The sequence below is a fragment of the Corythoichthys intestinalis genome, chromosome 14, assembly GCF_030265065.1.
Source record: "Corythoichthys intestinalis isolate RoL2023-P3 chromosome 14, ASM3026506v1, whole genome shotgun sequence".
In the NCBI taxonomy this organism is placed as follows: domain Eukaryota; kingdom Metazoa; phylum Chordata; class Actinopteri; order Syngnathiformes; family Syngnathidae; genus Corythoichthys; species Corythoichthys intestinalis.
The window spans coordinates 42,063,059-42,082,992 of NC_080408.1; the positions used below are offsets into that span (position 1 = coordinate 42,063,059).

The window sequence follows — 19,934 nt, forward strand, 5'->3', positions numbered from 1 at the left end:
TGAGTCACTTCACGTTTTTAGATTGAAAAAACATCCCGCGGCACACCACAAACCAAAAAAGTTCCAAAATGTCTTTCTGATGGCTAGAAATCCGAGCAGTTATTGAACGCGACAAGAGCAATACCTCACTCATCTGCACACGACCGCAACTTTCTACCTCCTCCTTCCTTCCTACTGCCCGAAGACGTAAAAAAAAAAATAATTAAATTAAATGCCATATTGGACAATTTCTCACGGCACACCTGACGATCTCTCACGGCACACACCGGTTGAAAAACACTGCCCTAGAATGACGTAGAGCCAGCATGTGTAGTCATTTGTTTTGATGCTTCTGCGCATGCAGGTCAGTTTGCTCAGCGCTCGTCGGACTGCGAGCATGCAAAATACTTGAATGGGCTCAATGGACAAGGCAGTCTGAACGGTCGTGCCAAAAAAAACAGATATGACAAAAAAATTGGAATTGTGCATTAAGACCTGCGGTATGAACCTAGCCTTTATATTTCATCTATTTGTTCATTCGCTCCCGAGCCTCCCAGTTCAAACGGATTGGACATCTATCATCAATGACAGTCATTGAGTTAAGTTGCTGCTTTCTTGCACATTAAGAAAAAGGAAGTGCGCCAAACGGGAACATTTGTCCATGGCAACCAGTCATGTTGTGTGTGTGTTTTTTCTTTTCTAAAAGCACAAACTGTTCTCTCAATGCTTGTGCAACCAGAAGACACCTTTTCCTGGCCCACATTTATTCTAGCCCCAGTAGTTCTGACATATCTAATAGAATGGACAAACCTTTATGCACAGGCAAGATTGTAAATTTAAAAGAAAGCATTCACCCTTTCAGAATTTAATTTGAGCATTTATATTGAAAGCAAATTCATTAAAAGTCTCCGATATGAGAGACTTTCCTATCCGGCCCGAGCACCCACAAGGGAGGGGAAAGCGAAGCAGCCATAGCTACTTAGAACCTGCAAACCTGGGGTCACATCTGAGAAAATGCCGACTGGAAAGAAAATTAAAGTAAGCAGAGTGAAAAGGGCAAGAAGGCGCAAAACACTGCGGTCTACTTTGACGGAGGGAATGAAATCAAGAAAAGCCAAGAATAGGTTAGGAGGTTGCACCACCAAAGTGAGCTTTTCCCACACTTCTCCTCTTATGATAACACTCCAATCGGAGGGCAAACTAACTCTTTATTGACATGCCCTTTACTTCACATAATATGACAACATCAGATGCCAGAACATAAATGAAGAGATAACCTCCTTAATGCGTTTGCACACACTCAGAGGAAATAGGACACTCAATTGCCTGAAATGTTGCCAAACGATCCTGGAAAGAAGATCATTAAATCCAATTCAGCGAGTGACCTCTGAGGGGAGCGCAAGGTCATGTGCAGTGAATTCTCCACTGGTTCATTTTGTATGCATGTAGCCTACGTGTACGTCTTTGCCCTTGTCCATGCATGAACTCTCATCATCGTCCAGCAATCTAATAGCAGCAATCTTCCAACAGGACAAAGACAATCTCCTCCTCGGCGCATCCGTCAAGGTCAAAACGTTGCCAGCTCATACACGCATGGATACACATGAAGGGACATTCCGTTTGAGAGCTCCTTCATCACTTCCACTCATCCTCTGTCATCTTGCCAATCAAAGCAGAGTCAGTGCACAGCCCATCATTCCACTAAAGTAGGATCTCGTCTCTAAAGCCACAGATTTCTGTACTTCAGAACTCTGGATTCTATTCCACTCAAAAAGATCCGAATGAAAATGTATCATGAACCCATATTCTCCCCAGTTGAAATGGATTGGACTTTCATCACCGTCAATGGCAACCAAGGGTTCATATATAAATTGTATGTAATTTACTGTTATGCAGTGATCCCTCACTATTTCGTGCTTCAAACTTCGAGCCCTCAGTCCATGGTGGATTTTTTTTTTAATAAAAAAAAAAAAAAGGGCTACAGATGAGCTGTCCCGAGTCGATCGCGTAGTCTCACTCCGGTAATACACCAGGCAGGTCTGTGGCACGTCAACGTTGCCGTCTGTGGGGCGGCTCGATCGGTTACCGCGAGGATTGCGAGATTGTGCGAGAGTGGCAAGTATTTAAAGTAGGGCTGTCAAACTATTAAAATTTTTAATGGAGTTAATCACAGCTTAAAAAGTAATTAATTGTAATTAATCACAATTCAAACCATCTATAAAATATGCCATATTTTTCTGTAAATTATTGTTGGAATGGAAAAATAAGACACAAGACGGATATATACATTCAACATACTGTACATAAGTACTGTATCTGTTTATTATAACAAAAAATCAACATGATGGCATTAACATGAACATTCTGTTAAAGCGATCCATGGATAGAAAGACTTCTAGTTCTTAAAAGATAAATGTTAGTACAAGTTATTGAAATTTTATATTAAAACCCCTCTTAATGTTTTCGTTTTAATAAAATTTGTAAAATTTTCAGAAAAAAAAAAAAAATTAGTAGCTCGCCATTGTTGATGTCAATAATTACACAATTCTCATTGTGCTGAAACCCATAAAATCAGTCGCACCCAAGCGCCAGCAGAGGGCGACAAAACACAAACAAACACAAGTAACAAGTGGACATCACACTGTGCTGTCATTTTAATCTGTTTGAGCAAGGCATGTGTGTTAATTGCGTCAAATATTTTAACGTGATTAATTTATCAAATGAATTACCGTCCGTTAACGCGATAATTTTGACAGCCCTAATTTAAAGATAAAAATAAAACATCCATTTGCCTTTCAGACCCTGTGTATTGGTCAGCTTTCTTTCTGAAAGAAAGAAGAAAAAAGAAGTCTTGTGCTGAAGAGATTTTATCATGTATTTTACAAAGGATATGCCTCAATATGAATCATTTTTTCCTATGAACTGTTTTCAAAAGCTTGATTGATGGATTTTCTCAGGTTAAAGCACCAAGCAGAAATTATTGCATTTAATTGCATATTATTTTGAGGATCAACTGGATCCGCCGTATTTTTACTCGAGTGACTTCCGGTCTGCCCGAGCCTACCTAGTAGGATTGAAGCAAGAGGGTCACGTCTCGCTTCAAATAATAAATTCTGCTATTCATTTCGAGTGCGATGCATTGAACCGTGTCATGGACGCGGCCACAACGCAGCCGCACTGCGACTGATGTGCACTTGCTGCTGGACTTTAAAGGCCGCGTTTCACTGCGTTGCCACTGCGGCAACATTGACGCGCCTGGTGTATTACCGGGGTCACTCTCCCTCCTTCCCTCCCTCTCCCTGCTCTTTGTTGGTCCGGCAGTGAGTGCACTGGACTTGTTTATTAAAGTTAACGATGATTGACAGAGGTTTAGGTTTGATCTTGCCAGAGACGTAAACTTCAAAGCACCACATGCGTCAATCATCGTTTAACTTGTTAAACAGTTGCTCTGGCAATTCATTGTGTGGAAATGAGCAGCTTGAGCAGATTTGAGTGGACCCACTCAATGAAGCATTTAATAAAGACAAGCATTTATCTACTTTATTCTTGTTTAAAGATAATTCGGTTGGACAGTAACATGTTTAAAACATCGTAATTATTACATTTGAAGTGCTTAAAAACCATTTATTAAATATATACCTTTTTTAAAAAAAATTTCAATTATACTTTTGGAAAAAGTTAAGTTAGTTAAAAAAACATGTCTTCTATGTATCTCTTTCCAATACTAAATCTGAATAAACACATTACATTTTTTGTTTAATGATACTTTTGGAAAAATAAGTTTTAAAAAAGTGTTCTATGTATCTGTTTCCAATGCTAAATCTGAATAAATACATTAGTCACACAAAAAACAATTGAGGGTGGGTTGGGCGCTACTTCGCGGTTTTTCACTTATTGCAGCGAGTTCTGGTCACCATTAACCGCGAAAAACGAGGGATCACTGTATTACTCTGGGCTTTACATTTTAGCCAGAAATGTGCAGTGTAACCAAAAACTATAAGAAAATTGGACTATGGATTATGTAAACTACTGAATGTATCTTCATCAGTGTTCCAAAGCAATATCGGATGCAAATATCTCCCTTTGAATATCATAATTACAAGATAATCATCTGCTTTCATCAAATATTAGAGAATATTGTAATATCTCCGGCTTTTGATAAACTAAATAAAAAATAATATTTCCTGTTTCGTCATATTTTTTTGTTTTCAAATTATTTTTCTAAATTGATCAATTTAAAAATATTGTTCATGTATATTTTTTGTTTTTCTTTTTTTAGCTAACACAAATGTAAATAAATAAACAAACAAATAATGAGAATATACAGTATTATAGGTACTTTTTGCACTTAATAAACCCCATGAAGACCATATTAAGATTTAATTGTTTGAATGCCAGGTCTCAATTAAAATAATTATAATTGTATTTTTTATTACTCATTATTCTAAAATTTTTATTACTGAATACAATTATAAAGTAATGCAGACAAAATGAACATGAAGAAAGAAATCAACTCTGGTTATGGCTCCCAATAACACTCTGAAGTTGATTTTTTTTTCTCATAGCGTTTACCTCATTGCATACCATTGATAATGAAAGACATCTAGTCATTTTGACTGGGTAGGTTAGCAGCAACCATTTGGTCCCAGTCTCTCCCAGTCAAAAGGGATTGGACATCTATCTCTATCAATCGCAGCCAATGAGTTAAATGAGCTACTTATCAAGCATTAAGAGCTTGAAAAAAAAGAATATCTTTTTTTGGTCAACAACGTTTGAACAGTTATTCGACTATTGAAATAGCCGTCAATTAATTTGATAATCGATTAGTAGCCGATTAGTTGATTAATCATGGCAGCGATATTCACGGAAAAAAATAAACTTACAAGTCATCATGTATTATTTGGTTTTCCTGTAGGTCACATGATTAAGCCACCAAATTTACAGCCTGGTGCTTACATAAATTTGAACAAAGATGAAATTGTCCCCCTTGGAGCCAGAAGACATTTCAGATGATAAACCATGCCTTGTTTATGGTCCCCAGAAATATTAAGTTTAATTGCTGTCAAAGTTTCTAATCCTGAATACTCACAAAAATGGTTTATTGATGTTACATAAGTGATAACACTTGTGCGTTAGTCACACAGGCCTATGCCTCACCATTAACCCCTACAATAGCTCCAGTGGAAGAACTTGTAAATAGTTTCAGGTCCAGTGTGATGACTGTAATTGACACTATTGCCCCGATTAAGACAAAATCTTTGTCAAGAAAGAAGAGGTCACCCTGGAGAAATGCCATACTAGCTATAAAACAAAAGCAAGTTTGTAGACGAGCAGAACGCAGATGGCGAAAAAACAAACTCCTAGTTTTTTATGATATCTACAAAGACAATCTTCGCAAATACAACCAGGAACTGAAAAATGCTAGACAGTCATATTTTTCAGAGATCATTAGTAGAAAGACTAACAATACCCGCACACTATTTTCTGTTGTTGACAAACTGACAAACCCACAAGCATCAATACCTCAGGAATTGGCATCTGAGGTGTCCTGTAATAATTTCGCAGCATTCTTTACACACAAAGTACTAAAGATTGGACAGACTGTGTGCAACTCCAGATTAACAAATGTTACACTAAATGCCTCCCAAAATGTCCCCCCCGTCAATCTTAGACAGTTTAGCCTCTTGGACTCTGCCACTTTAACAGAAATTGTGTCGAAATTAAAGCCCACAACATGCTGCCTTGACATCCTTCCTTCAAACTTTTTCAAAACTGTTTTTCATTGCATAGCCCCAGACATACTTCAGATTATAAATACTTCTCTCCAAACAGGAGAGTTTCCTCAGACTTTAAAAACTGCAGTAATAAAACCTCTCCTAAAAAAACCTAATCTGGATGCCTCAACCATTAGTAATTACAGGCCAATATCAAATCTGACATTCCTGGGGAAAATTATCGAAAGGGTTGTGTTCGAACAGATCCAGAATTATATGATGCAAAACAATCTTTTTAACTCATTTCAGTCTGGATTTCGACCACAACACAGCACCGAGACTGTGCTTATCAAAGTCCTAAATGATATTCGTCGGAATACCGATGCAGGCAAATCATCTGTTCTGCTACTATTGGATCTCAGCGCCGCGTTTGACACGGTTGATCACAACATACTACTCAGCAGATTGGAACAGTGGGTAGGGCTTACTGACACTATTCTTCAGTGGTTCACATCCTATCTACATGATAGGGATTTCTTTGTGTCAATCGGAAACCATCAGTCAGAACGAACCAAATTCCCGTGTGGAGTCCCTCAAGGGTCAATTCTTGGACCACTCTTATTTAACATCTATATGCTTCTATAAGCTATAAGCTCAGATAATGGAACAGTATGACATCTCCTATCACGCCTATGCAGATGACACACAACTGTACATTTCTGTGTCCCCACATGATTATAGTCCCTTAGTCACCCTGAGCAAATGCATTCATCAAATCAATGAATGGATGTGCCAGAATTTTCTCCAGTTAAATGTGCAGAAGACAGAGGTGATCATTTTTGGGCCAAAAAAGAAAGGTCAAAGATAAGCAGCCAACTTAGCACAATGTCACTTACAGCTACAAATCAAGTCAGAAACCTTGGCGTAATTATTGACTCAGACCTAAAATTTGATAGCCATTTAAAGTCCGTCACTAAATCCGCTTATTACCACCTAAAAAATACAACCAGAATTAAGGGGCTTCTGACTCAACAAGACATGGAAAAACTTATGCATGCATTCATTTTCAGCAGATTGGACTATTGCAACGGTATATTTACAGGTCTTGATAAAAAATCAGTCAGGAAGTTGCAGCTGGTACAGAATGCTGCAGCCAGAGTCCTCACAAATACAAGGAAGCTGGACCACATTACACCAGTTTTGAAATCGCTACACTGGCTTCCAGTAAGTCAAAGGATAGACTATAAAATACTACTGCTCGTCTACAAAACACTTAATGGCCTTGGACCAAAATACATGCTTGACTTGTTAGAGTCCTATGAGACATCTAGACCCCTAAGGTCGTCTGGAACCGGTCTTCTGCATGTTCCAAGAACAAGAACCAAGCAGGGTGAGGCAGCATTTAGTTATTATGCTCCTCACCTCTGGAACAAGTTACCCGAACGTCTGAAGTATGCTCAAACTGTTAGCTCTTTTAAATCAGGGCTAAAAACGCTTTTGTTTAGCACTGCATATCTATAACTGTCTATATATTTCAATCTACCTGCTTTCTATTCCTCTTGTTTTTATCTCCATTGCTGATTTCAATTATTATTATTTGTAGTAGTTTTTGTTTTATTTTTATTTTATTTATTTATTTTTATTCTGTGATTAAATGCGATCTTTTGTCTTCGTTTCTACGTTGTGTTGATTTAAATGTGATTTTTATGATCTTCATGTGATGTAAAGCACTTTGAATTGCCTTGTGTTGAATTGTGCTATATAAATAAATTTGCCTTGCCTTGCCTTGCCTTATTTTCCTTATTTAGTGTGCACTTCTGTAAAAAAATAAATAAATATGAATCTCTGGAAGATTACATATCCATCATATAAAGTAGAAAATTCAGTTGATATATCAAACACTGTAGCTGGATGCTTCAATGGGCAAAAGTTGTCTCGGGCCAATGAAAACAATAGCCTAGTGTGAGTTATTTTCCATTCTTATTTGTCCCAAGGAAAATGAAACGGGTCCAGATAAGCTTAGGAAACCCAGCACAGTAGATGAAAAACACATAAAGCTGTCTTTCTTGGGAATTGGAAGATGTCCTGCAGCACCATGAGGCTTAAAAACTGTCTCACTCACGTGGAGCGCCGTATTGCGGTATGCTCAAAACTCTCACATGTAATTGTAGCAGAACATGTCCAACTTGGAAAAGAACAATACCACCGCCATACATATTGCAAATGCCAGAAAGCGCCACTGGGTAAAATTGTGCATTCCCTTCTAAGGAGATTTGGTGCAGTTACAGAAGCGCCGGTCACTTCAGTCCCTGCCAATAATCTACTGGAATTGATTTAGGGAACGCCACAAAGTTGAGAATGAGATTGTTCACAATTCCAGTGTACCACTATACATCATGAAGTCCCAATAGTGGCTGTTAAACAATATTCACTATAAATCATAAAGTTATGTACTCGATAAACACCACCACAGGCAGTTTAAATTGCGTGTATTACAGAGTCAACAGGAGTAAATTTTCCGATGCTGCCCTTGTCATCCTAGCCTGTTCGTGTTTCTCTCAGTCACAATGGCATAATGTTTACTTTTATAACATGTATCACTGGTTGTTCTGTTCTTGATTCCACTATGTGTGTAGAGTTGCCAAAAATATTACTCGAGTAGCGTCACTTTAAAAATAATATACTCAAGTAAAAAAATGTGCTCAAGTACAAGGCAAAAAAGTATTTTTGAAAAGAATACTTAAGTAAGGAGTAACGTTGTGAGTAACTGCTTACGATGTCTTTTTTTTTTTCTTTAACTTTAAAAGGATATTTTTTCCCCCAGTACAAAGCTATCAATATGAACTGTTATAATTGTACTGTACTGTATATAGCCTATTACCACATTAAGCTAAAGAAATACACAAAACAATATTGAATTCTGTCAGGAGAAAAAAAATCTACAGAAATGAAGCATCATTCGTCCAAAGAGCATGAGTGCCCTCTATTGGAGAAAATATTTCCTATTTTGAAATTAAAAGGATCGTATCAACCTTGAGACTGATTGGTATAATGGAGTCTTGTGGTTTTTGTTCTTTTCACTGGCGAAACTGGCAGAGCCACTGTTGGCATCTATGGTAAAAAGAAAAGTAAAATCTGATATGGCGAATAAGGAGAAAAAAACTACTAGTTTATCCAAAAGTAGTTGAGTATGAGTGGTGTTTCTTTTTCACAAATCTACTGAAGTATAAGTAAAAAGTATCGCTTCGTAAAACTACTCTTCGATAGAGGTGGGTAGAGTAGCCAAAAATTTTCCTCAAGAGTAGCTTAGTTCTAAATAATATTACTCAAGTAAAAGGTAGACAACCAAAAATTTGCTCATGTACAAGTAAAAATGTTTTTAAAAAATACTCAAGTAATGTCATATTTGTGTGTGTTCTCAGTTCTTTTTTCTTTATGCAGCACCTGATTGAGCCAGATTGGCGGTAATGCGACACACCTGTGCTTGATTGGGAAAGCTCAGTATTTAAGGAAGCCTGTCACCGTCTGCAAGTGTCGGACTATTGCTTGCTACTTGCCTTGCTTACCGCCTGTGTGTTCATCATCAGCCTTCGAGTTTCCCGACGTTCTACGGTCGTATTTTGGTTTGGTCATCTTTACTTTAGTGCTCTTTTGAGCTTTGTAGTTAGATTCTTGTACTCTGTTATATTCATGCATTTTTCGCATGCTCCCTTTGTTGTACTTTATTATTATACTCGCGTTTATTGGCGTGCTCTCACAGTTTGTTATATCCGCATTTTTCGCGTGCTCCCTTTGTTGTACTTTATTATTACACTCGCGTTTATTGGCGTGCTCTCTCAGTTTGTTAAACCCGCATTTTTGGCGTGCTCCCTTTGTTGTACTTATTAAATACAAACATTAGCTTTACCTGATCTCCTGGTCTGTTTTTGGGATTCACATCAACGGCTTGCCGTTCATGACAAGTAATGACTAACATTGTGAGAAATTGCTTACAATGGCTGATTCTTTAAAAATAATGCTTACAATGTCTGATTCTTTAAAAATAATGTTTTTTTTTTTTTTTCTCAGCACAACTTGATATTTATGAAATGTTATTACACTGTATAGGAGCCCAGTGGTCCCCAAACTTCTATCTTTATAGCCACATATTATGCAGAAAGGACTTGGCTTTAGGCACCTCTTCTGGCTCAACAGGTGGCCTTTTCCCAGTAAATAAGCTGTCCCAAGACGTCACGGCCCGTGGCACAGAGCCAACAGCAGCTAACGTTACTTTTTGCATTGACTGACGCTGGGCTGCTTTAGGTGTGGAAACGCCCCAGTAATGGCAGCCAGTCGCTAGAGAGCGACGTACGCAAATCTCTACTCGGAGTAGTCAAAAGCCACAGGCCAGATTGCGGTCGTTAACAAATTATTAATTATTTCTCTGCGGCCCGGTAGCAAATGCGCATCCGGCCCGGTGGTTGGGGATCCCTGGTTGAGCCTATTAAATGACCGTATTATGCCAAAAAGATGACATAAGAATCATCCAATTCAGACTAGAACACAATGACCAATTACACATCCAAAGAGCATGACTGTTCTCTAATGAAGAAAAAACATTGTTACCTCTGAATGATATAATGGAATCTCGTTGGTGAAACTGGTAGAGCTACTGCCGGCATCTCTGGTAAAAATAGTCAATTTGTAGAATAAAGAGGAAAAATTTAATGACTAGTGTAGCCCAAAGTAGCGGAGTAAGAATAGTTTTTCTTCTTCATAAATCTACTCAAGCAAAGTAAAAGGTATTGTGTGGAAAACTACTCGAAGAGGTACATTTTTCTCAAAAAGTTACTCAAAGTAAATGTAACGGAGTAAATGTAACTTGTCACTATAGAACTGCGAGTGTACAATCAGTAAGGTCAGTAATGCCTGTGAAATTTTACTTAGCGAGATACATGATGCAATGCTGTGAACGTTAGCTCATTCACTGTAATTGACGGTGATTATAGGAACCAGAATTGCTCTAAAAATGAATTGGTTTTGGTCCATTATATTTACAGGGTATCCTTTATAAGACTGGCAAACCATTAGGCTTTTCTTTTTTAAGATTCCCGGCAGCCTACCGTGTTTTTGGAAAAATAATTACTAAAAAAAAAAAATAATAATAAATTAAAATGTTAATTCGTCAAGAATTTTGAAATTATGACTATTATATGTTATTAATGTGGCACTAGCCCCTTTTTAGTGACATTATTGCATGGCGTTTGAGATCTCGTTCTGACATGCGCAAAATGCGTACCAAAAACAAAAAAACCAAACAAAAAAAATCCTGAAAAATACTATAAACTGAAAAAAATGCTTTCTTAATCAGATGTTTATTGTAGGGCTGTCAAAATTATCGCGTTAACGGGCGTTAATTAATTCTTTTAATTAATCACGTTAAAATATTTGACGCAATTAACGCACTAGGCCCGCTCAGACAGATTTAAATGTCAGTACAGTGAAAGGCCAACTTGTTAATTGTGTTTTGTGGAGTTTTTCCGCCCTCTGCTGGCGCTTGGGTGTGACTTGCATATGTTATGTGGCGTAATGTCGCCCTCTGCTGGCGATTCAGTGCAGCTGATTATTTGGGTTTCGGCGCGCTTTTCTGACGTGATTATATGTCGACGCGAACTCACACTACTAGACAGTGCTATTCAGACCAGCTAACGTCCGCATCCAGTATTCAGTGGCAGTTCTCATAGCCCCATCACACTGTTTGTGTCTAATACATGCATCGCTTGTGAGTTATATTCCTCCTTTGTTTATATTCATGAGCATTAGATAGTTATTGATGATGTGTATTTGAGTTTGTTCACATATATGGTGAAATGCAGTTACATTGTTAGATGCTTGTGAGCTAATTGGCTAGTGCTACTGCTCAAATGGACACGTGTGTATACATTTTATCCTATTTTGTGATTTATGCAAGTTATTGAAACATTGCCTTGTTATTTTCAGTTTTACAAAAATACAAGAAACGTGCTCCTGTCAAAAAGAGATGACTTCAGTAAAGCCCATGCAACTTTGCCACACCGTCTAATTTCTTTTTGGAACTTATGTTCGCTATCTGTCAATTTGTGTACTCACACACATTGAGGACAGAATAGGGCTACTAGTTTATTTTTTGATTGAAAATTTTACAAATTTTATTAAAACGAAAACATTAAGAGGCGTTTTAATGTAACATTTCTATAACTTGTACTAATATTCATCTTTTAAGAACTACAAGTCTTTCTATTCATGGATCCCTTTAACAGAATGTTAATAATGTTAATGCCATCTTGATTTATTGTTATAATAAACAAATACAGTCCTTATGTACCGTATGTTGAATGTATATATCCATCTTGTCTTATCTTTCCATTCCAACAATAATTTACAGAAAAATATGGCATATTTTATAGATGGTTTGAATTGCGATTAATTGCGATTAATTACGATTAATTAATTTTTAAGCTGTAATTAACTCGATTAAAAATTTTAATCGTTTGACAGCCCTAGTTTATTGTTAACAAAAATACAGACAATAACTCAGAATGTTATAAGAAAAATAAACCGAAAGATGGTGTTCACAACACACTGTTTACATGGCACACCTGGTGCAGTTAAAAAAAAAAAAAAAAAAACTGTTTGCTCCAATTCACTTGGGTTAAATAGCCTGTGAGGCTGACCTTATAGAGCCCCCTGCTGGCTTGTTTCCAACAAAATAAGTATGTCTCTTGTTGCCTGGCACGGCCAAACTGTTCTCCCTCTATTTTTCAAACACTGAGAGAAAAGTCTGGAAACCAGCCCATTAACGACCTCTCGAGCAGGTACAAAATCAATCGACAAATCAGATTCGTTTATTTGCGTGACGTGTTCTTAACGAGCAAAGTCACTCTTGCGCGTCGAAAGTCGTCTCCACAACAACACAGATGGTGAACAGGAGAGCCGAGAAAATGTTCCAAACCACGGTAAAATCAGTTTTAAATTACCAAAAACTCATCGACACGAGTCATTGACAACAGTCTGTCTCGCGCTAGCCATGTTGAATAAACTCCGCTCTCCTCGTGTGTTTACTTCCGCGCGCAAATCCCTCGTCCTGCCCTCGTCGTTTTACTAACGTCACGTCTGCCCGTCGCTGATTGGTCCACTCCGCTGTCTGTTTGCTGTGGCTTGCTCCGCCCTGGAAATTGTATCCGCTGAATGGTGGCCAGACTCAATAGCCGGAACAGCGGTGAGTCTGGTGTACCAGGCAATGTCTCTTGCAGTTATTATAACCCATTTAGCAATACTTGAAAAAAGAGCGTTACAAAAAAAAGCTCAGCCTTAAAAAAACATTTTTAAAAAATACAATGCTATTCAGTATAATGGTAGAGCTAGGTGATGCTTTATTTTTTTCTTTCTTTATTTTTTTAAAGCATATGGACCATAAGATATCGCCATTGCACTTTTAACCCTAACACTACACCGGGGGTCAGCAACCCGCGGCTCTAGACCCGCATACGGTTCCTTAGCGCTGCCCTAGTGGCTCCCTGGAGCTTTTTCAACAATATTTGAAAATAGAAAAAGATGGGGGAGGGAAACATATTTTTAGTTTTAATATGGTTTATGTAGGAGGATAAACATGACCCAAACATTCTTCTAATTCATTAATATTGGAATGAAGTTAAACTTGAGGCGGCATTGTGCAACAGAGTAGTCACGTGGTGCGTCATCCTCTATAGGATTCACCACAGAGAAAATAAACATTTGCCATATTTTACGCACTATAAGGTGCATCGGAGTATAAGGCGCACCTTCAATGAATGGCCTATTTTAAAACCGTTTTCATGCATAGAGCACACTGCATTATGAGGCGCAGTAGTAGTAGTAGGGAACTGATACAATTTTTACGATTCCGATTCCCTTATCGATATTGCTTAACGATTCGATTCTTTATCGATTATCTTACCGATTCTAATTTGGGGAAAAAGAGGAACAAACGTTTTGATTGGCATCGAGTTTGTTTAATCAGAAGTCACAACCTTACAAACTCACAACAAGGTCAAAAGAGGCCCAAAGCCTCAATATTAACTGTGGCAAAAAGTGGCAAATACACAAGAATGTGTAACATTTTACTGAAACATTTTTCTAATAGAAAAAAAAAAAAGGTATATATTGGCATATAGGTTGATGTTCTGCCTTTGGCAATATGTCTTAAAGTGTATTATTTACCATTATATTGAAATGCATGCTTTTTAGTTTTTAGTGTGCTTTCACGCTCAAGTGGGGGCGCCCTTGCGCTTCCTCACGCGAAGAAGAACGCGCTCGCGTGAAGAAGAGCGCACTTACACGCGAAGAAGAAGTGCAGCTACAAATCATCCAAGCGAGTGAGCGAGTTACTGAGAGAGGGAAACACTGCTACGAGCCTACGTTCCTTGTTCATATTTGTAAAATATCTACAGAGGCAATGCCTGTATGTATCATATTTTGTGTTGTTGTGTGTTTCCACTCGCGATCGGACACCTAAATCCATTTGTGTAGTGGTTTGAACGATGTGCTAATGCTAGGGAGCGCATGCTAACCGTTTGTGTTATTACTGTATTAGCAGCTAATCATCGCTGATTTATGTTGATGCGAACCTGTTTGTCATTGGGGACGAAATTGATTTGTTTCATTTCTATTTTTTGCTTCACTCTTCAAGTGATGATGTCATAACGACGGCTAAATAAAGTCAGCATTTTATACCAACATCTTCTGCATCGTCATTTGGGAGTTTAGCTCGCTGTATAGACAGGACTGAGCCTTAGCGTCTCGGTGAGGACAGTACAGTCGTATTCCCTCCAGACGCAGTTATCTCCACCTTGCAGTGACTGCAAGTCGCTTCGTTTAATTTTTCCTCGTGAAGTGAAGACACACTTTCGAGCGTTTGAACCTACGTGCTGTCATTGTTATGTTTACGGCTGCAATGTTCGTGCTAAACCATCGTAACCTTTTATTTTCACCCTCTTCCCTGGTGAAGTGAAGCCAAACTTTGGAGCGAGTGGTTCTTGGCGACATGCTAGTTTGATGGTCTGGACAACAAGACACGTCACATCACGTGATGACCCAATACGCGTCTTTAGGAATCGTTAAAGGGATCGTTTAGGCTTTTTCACTGTGATGTCGAGGCCTCGAAACACTAGGAAGCGGTTCGGATTTGGAATGAGATTTTGATTCCCATCCCTAACCCTAGTAGCGGTAGTTGGTGTTACGTTATGCATTCGCAAGATGGAGCTGAGCTAAACGGAATGTCATGCTATGATGAACTAAAACTGATCCAAATATAAGACACATCAGATTATAAGGCGCACGGTCGGCTTTTGAGAAACTTTAGGGCTTTCAGGTTCGTCTTATAGTACAGAAAATGCAGTAATCATGAAGGCTGTTTTTGTTGCCAATTATGCCATTCTGATAATAGGTAGGCTAGTATAGCAAATAAAGATACATACAGCATGTCTTTTCTTCATTATAAGGCTTTCAATTTTCTTTGCGACTCCAAGCATATTTGTTTTTTGTTTTTGTTTTTTGCTCCAATCTGGCTCTATCAACATTTTGGGTTGTAGACCCCTGCACTAAAGGCAGCTAAAAATACTTTATATACTTATAAATAAGATAATAAATAAATGAACAATAGACTTGTAATGTCATGCAGTTCAAGTCTGAGTCAAATTGGGTCAAGGTTAGAGTCAAGTCATACAGCCGAATCTCCAACCTCTGACTCTAGTATTGAATTTCCAATCGTATAGAGTATGTCCACATTATATTCTAGCATGTCAGCTTCCCCCTTATTGACTTGATAATCTGATTTTATTTCATCAGCAACACTGCCGTTACATTCTCTCTTGTGTCTTTCTCCCTTTTATCCTTGAGATAGAACAAGCACACCTCCACTCTCCTCCTTGTCTTTTTCACGCTAGTATCTCATTCGGGCTTAAGCGGCAGATGCGACGATGAGGCTGTGCCTGTCTGCCACGTTCCTCATTTTCCAAGTAGGAGCATATATACAAGAAAAGATAAGCAAAGGAAATACGTTATAAAGACAAGATCGCAAGGCCTTTTGACAAGACTTTTCTCTTTCAAATCCCGCATATGCTGCTGAAGTAGTGGGTGGTCTACTTATCAACTCTGAGCTTTTTTGTTGTTGCTGTTGTTTTGACTTCAGTGAGAGCAGGGAAAAACTGGCAACAATGATAAAGTCAAAACCACAAACAAGTTAATGAGGAACGGGAAATAATGAGCTGATCGCATGATATGAAGGACTGACTAGTCAGCTTCTACAATATTTGCATATGTGCTCAGGATTTAGTGCACCTTAAACATGAAGTGGCTGCACTAAGGGGGCGCTTCACTCGGGTTTAAAAAGTACAAAGTACAAAAAGTATACCGCACATATTTTAACTGCCTTTTAACTTCGCCTGATGATTCATTTGAAAGCACAATGGTGACATTTTGTGGTCGATATGTGACCAGACCTGTCCCGGTGGTCTGCCATTGCACTGAATTGTATTATACTTTTGTTAAAACTATTTCCCGTGTAATATGTTGTAATATTCCATAGTTATAGCGAGGCCAACATACAAACAGATCATTTTTAGAGTAGATCTGGTTTGTCTAACCAAAGACTTCATATTACATTAAAGGGGCGCGGGGCCGATTAATAGGGGGCCTGCATTGTTGAAGTGGCCGTCAAAGCTGACCGAGTGGAATCACAAAGAGCTTTCTCCATTGAAAATTCTTGTGAATAAATGCTTAAATCCCTGAATTCCTTTAACAAATGGACGTAAAACAGTTTTGATTCTTGGTTAAAAGCAAAAAAAACAAAAAAAAAAAACGTGCAGTTAGCATTTATTTTACGTAAATATTGCGAACTATGATGCTAGTCAGTAAGCAAATGTAGCTGCGGCCTTTTGAAAACAAAAAGCTTTTTAGTTGAAAATTCTTGTGAATAAATGCTTAAATCCCTGAATTCTTTATAGATATGGACGTAAAACAGTCTCGATTGTTGGTTAAAAGCAAAAAAAGGTGCAGTTAGCATTTCTTTTAACGTAAATATTGTGAACTATGACGCCAATGCCGTAGCGGCTAATTTTTGCCATTGATTTTTGAGTTTCAAAATGATGTCCATAATAGATGCATGGTACGAAAAAGATAATAATCACCTTGAATCCTTGAACAAATCCCTCCTGAGACAATCCTTCCTTTTTGTATGCGGTACAGCTTTTGTACTTTTTCAACCTAAATCTGGCGTTAGATTGCTGCCTGCGTGTTTGCGAATAACTCCTCATGATGCTGTATGTGGGCAGGCCCCCTACTTAAAAGCGTGGCGCTGTGTCTGACGGAAATTACCCGTCAATATAATTGTGAAGTTAATGGTCTAACCTAATAAAGAAAATAGGACTCATTAATATCAGGACGTGTTTAAATACATAGTGATAAATAATTACAAATTAAAGTTTGGGCATCCTGACTGCATCTTTGCCACACTTGGCAGCCGTGGCTCGGCTACCGTGAATGATGTCCATAATAGATGCAGTGCATGTCAAGTTACCACATGTTGCGTTGCACATGGAAGCTGTACCCGTCACAAAGTACACATACTGTGTGACTGCGCGCCTACAGCTGCAGTCACACAAGTTATGCGCTCGGGTAACTCCAATAATGTAGTAACTTAAGTAATGTCGAGACAGCTACGTCTGCATTATGTTAAATAAGGCAGCAGTAATTGGAGGGTCATTTACACACAGTTCCACGAGCTATATTAAGCCAAGGCATGTATTTTACATAAAAAATGTGAATGGCTTATATTAATAAATAATATATTAATATATTATTTATAACATCCCTTGGACATCACAATGTCCTATTCACTGGTGAAACTGTTTTCATACCAGAGCCGTGGCTCACAACCAGGTGTAATATAATACTTATACATAAAATACTAGAAAACTTTAAATAATTAGTGACAGTCATTTCATAAAGCCATAATTATTTGATTTAAGGTGCAACTGTATGCGGTCTTTTGATTTGGTCCTGTTGGTGACCCCTGACCTACATTATCATGAAATGTCTCAATTTTTCTGTACGTTGCCCCGACTAAAAAAAAAGTTTTTGCATCCTTGATTTAAGGTAAAGTCAGAAGCCTTGTCAGAATAAATAGTTGTCAGCCTTGAAAATGCAAACACACACACATACATTTTCAATCCCTGTCAAATTGTATTTTTGTTACTATATTCAGCTATTACAGCAGGGTCATATCTCTGTATGGTGAATGCAGTTGTAAAAAACAACTGTAAAAATCAACCCGAATGAGCATGTGTGTTCATACCCAGGACTGAACGGTGGTCCCTGATGCCTCCTCATCTGCCCAGCTGCACGGGTAGACGAATGTATTTTTTGTTGTCCGTCTATCTTGGCTTCCAAAATGCCTCTGCACGTGCCGCGTTCCTCAGGTCGCCTCCCGCCTCAGCGTCTCCCACTCACACTCTAAGACTCTGGCATCGGCACCTGCCACTCACACCTCCTCTCTCTCTATTTCTCTGTCTCTCTCCCTCCACACCTCCTTCTATCCCTCCCTCCGGCAGGATCGTCTGTACACACCTCCCCTTCACTCTTGGTTGGTGATTTTTTTTCCGCAGAGTGAATTCAGGGGCAAAAATGACAGCGTTCACTGGGAAGAGGGGGGAGATGAGTAAGATTTGTCCATAGGTCAAGGTGCCCTCCAGTTTCTCCTTCAGCTCAGGTCTGTGGTGGTCAGAAGATGTGGTGGCTGCCTGTACCCGCTTCGGTATGAGAGTCTCTTTCTCGTTTAGTATGCCTTTAATCGCTCCCGCTCTCTCTCTCTCACTCACTCTTTATCCCAAACCCCCCTCCCCTCCCTGACTTCATCCTTTCAGTCACTGCCTATCTGCTGAAGCTTCTCCGGCTGTTTGGATTCACAAATCACAGTTGTATGGTTGAGGGCGGCTCTTCAAATATTTATTGTAGGTGAAAAAAACACACAGACTGATTAAAAGGGGGAAGGAAATTAAAATATGGAGGGGGATCCAATTTAAAGCATGGTTTTATGCCATGACCAGTGGTGTCAGTAAAGCGTTACTAAATAACGCATCATAGCAATCTGATTATTTTCTTCAGCAACGTGCAATCTAACACCTTGAGCAATCTAACACGTTCATTTTTCCAAATCGGTAATCTGATTAAAATTAGTTTCCTTTGTGTCTCCGCGTTACTATTTTGTTATTGCCTCATAATGTATGTAGAATGAAGAATATTGTAGTCAGAGTATTTTGAATAGAAAATGTTCGAAAGATTCCCACTGCGCGTTCATTTCCATTGTAACCACCAGAGGCGTTACGTCCCATTAGGCAAACCAGGCAGTTGCCTAGGGCCCCCAGCCAGATGGGGCCCCCAGAAGGCCAACAGATTTAGCACACGCAGCTTAACTGCACTGTCGCAGCAACAAGTGTAGGGAGTGTTTCAATACCATGGAATCATTTGGCAGATGATCTAACGATTCTGTTATCAATCCCAATCAGCACTAACCATGTCACATAGATTATACATGTTTTTAACAAAGTCCAATCAGCTATCAATACCACATGATTGACTCATCAAGTACTCTCTGTAAAGTCACTGCGGAATTGTTTTATGTTGATTTTCACAGGCCACGTCATTATTCATGTGACTACTTAAAGAAACGGTGATTTTTCAAAAAAAGTCTATTAATGGGACTATCGTATTCCTCGTCGAATACTCTATAAGAAAAATATAACACATATGCATCTAAAATAATCCTAAACAATTTTATTTGCGATTTTAATACTCCTTTTAGCAAGGTTCCTTGGGTATGCGTCCGTTCCCATTGAAACCCGTCCTGTTATTGTCCTACGTCCCAAGCGCTGCGTATTCTGGAAGCGAGAATAGGCGTAAGGTGCGCATTTCGAGCAGAGGACGGCCACCTGTTAAAATGTGTGCATCCATGAACGAATGTAAGTACATCCATATGAGTCAGTGTAAAGTGCTTAGTTTTCGCCACTTTTATGGCCAAGATGACCGCACGTGCACGCAGCGCGCACTCGCACCCCCCCACCTTTGTGTTCATTAAACTGCGCGAGTGTGTATGTGTGTCACGTGACTCAGAGTGAGAGTGGGCAGCAATGGGGGGGCACTTTGAGTGTCCTAAAAAGCGCTCTATGAGAGCGAGGCGTTATTAGCTTT

At 38.8% G+C, this 19,934-nt stretch overlaps 1 protein-coding gene across 1 annotated transcript in view; it reads right to left on the minus strand.

The window, feature by feature from the left end:
* Positions 1-18,515, minus strand: part of LOC130929516 (leucine-rich repeat and immunoglobulin-like domain-containing nogo receptor-interacting protein 3) — a 102,342-nt gene extending 83,827 nt beyond the window's left edge. The window contains exon 1 of the mRNA XM_057856698.1: positions 18,043-18,515. The gene's annotated coding sequence lies outside the window, so the exon portion shown is untranslated. The remainder of the gene's footprint in view (positions 1-18,042) is intronic.
* Between the last annotated feature and the right edge of the window lie 1,419 nt (positions 18,516-19,934).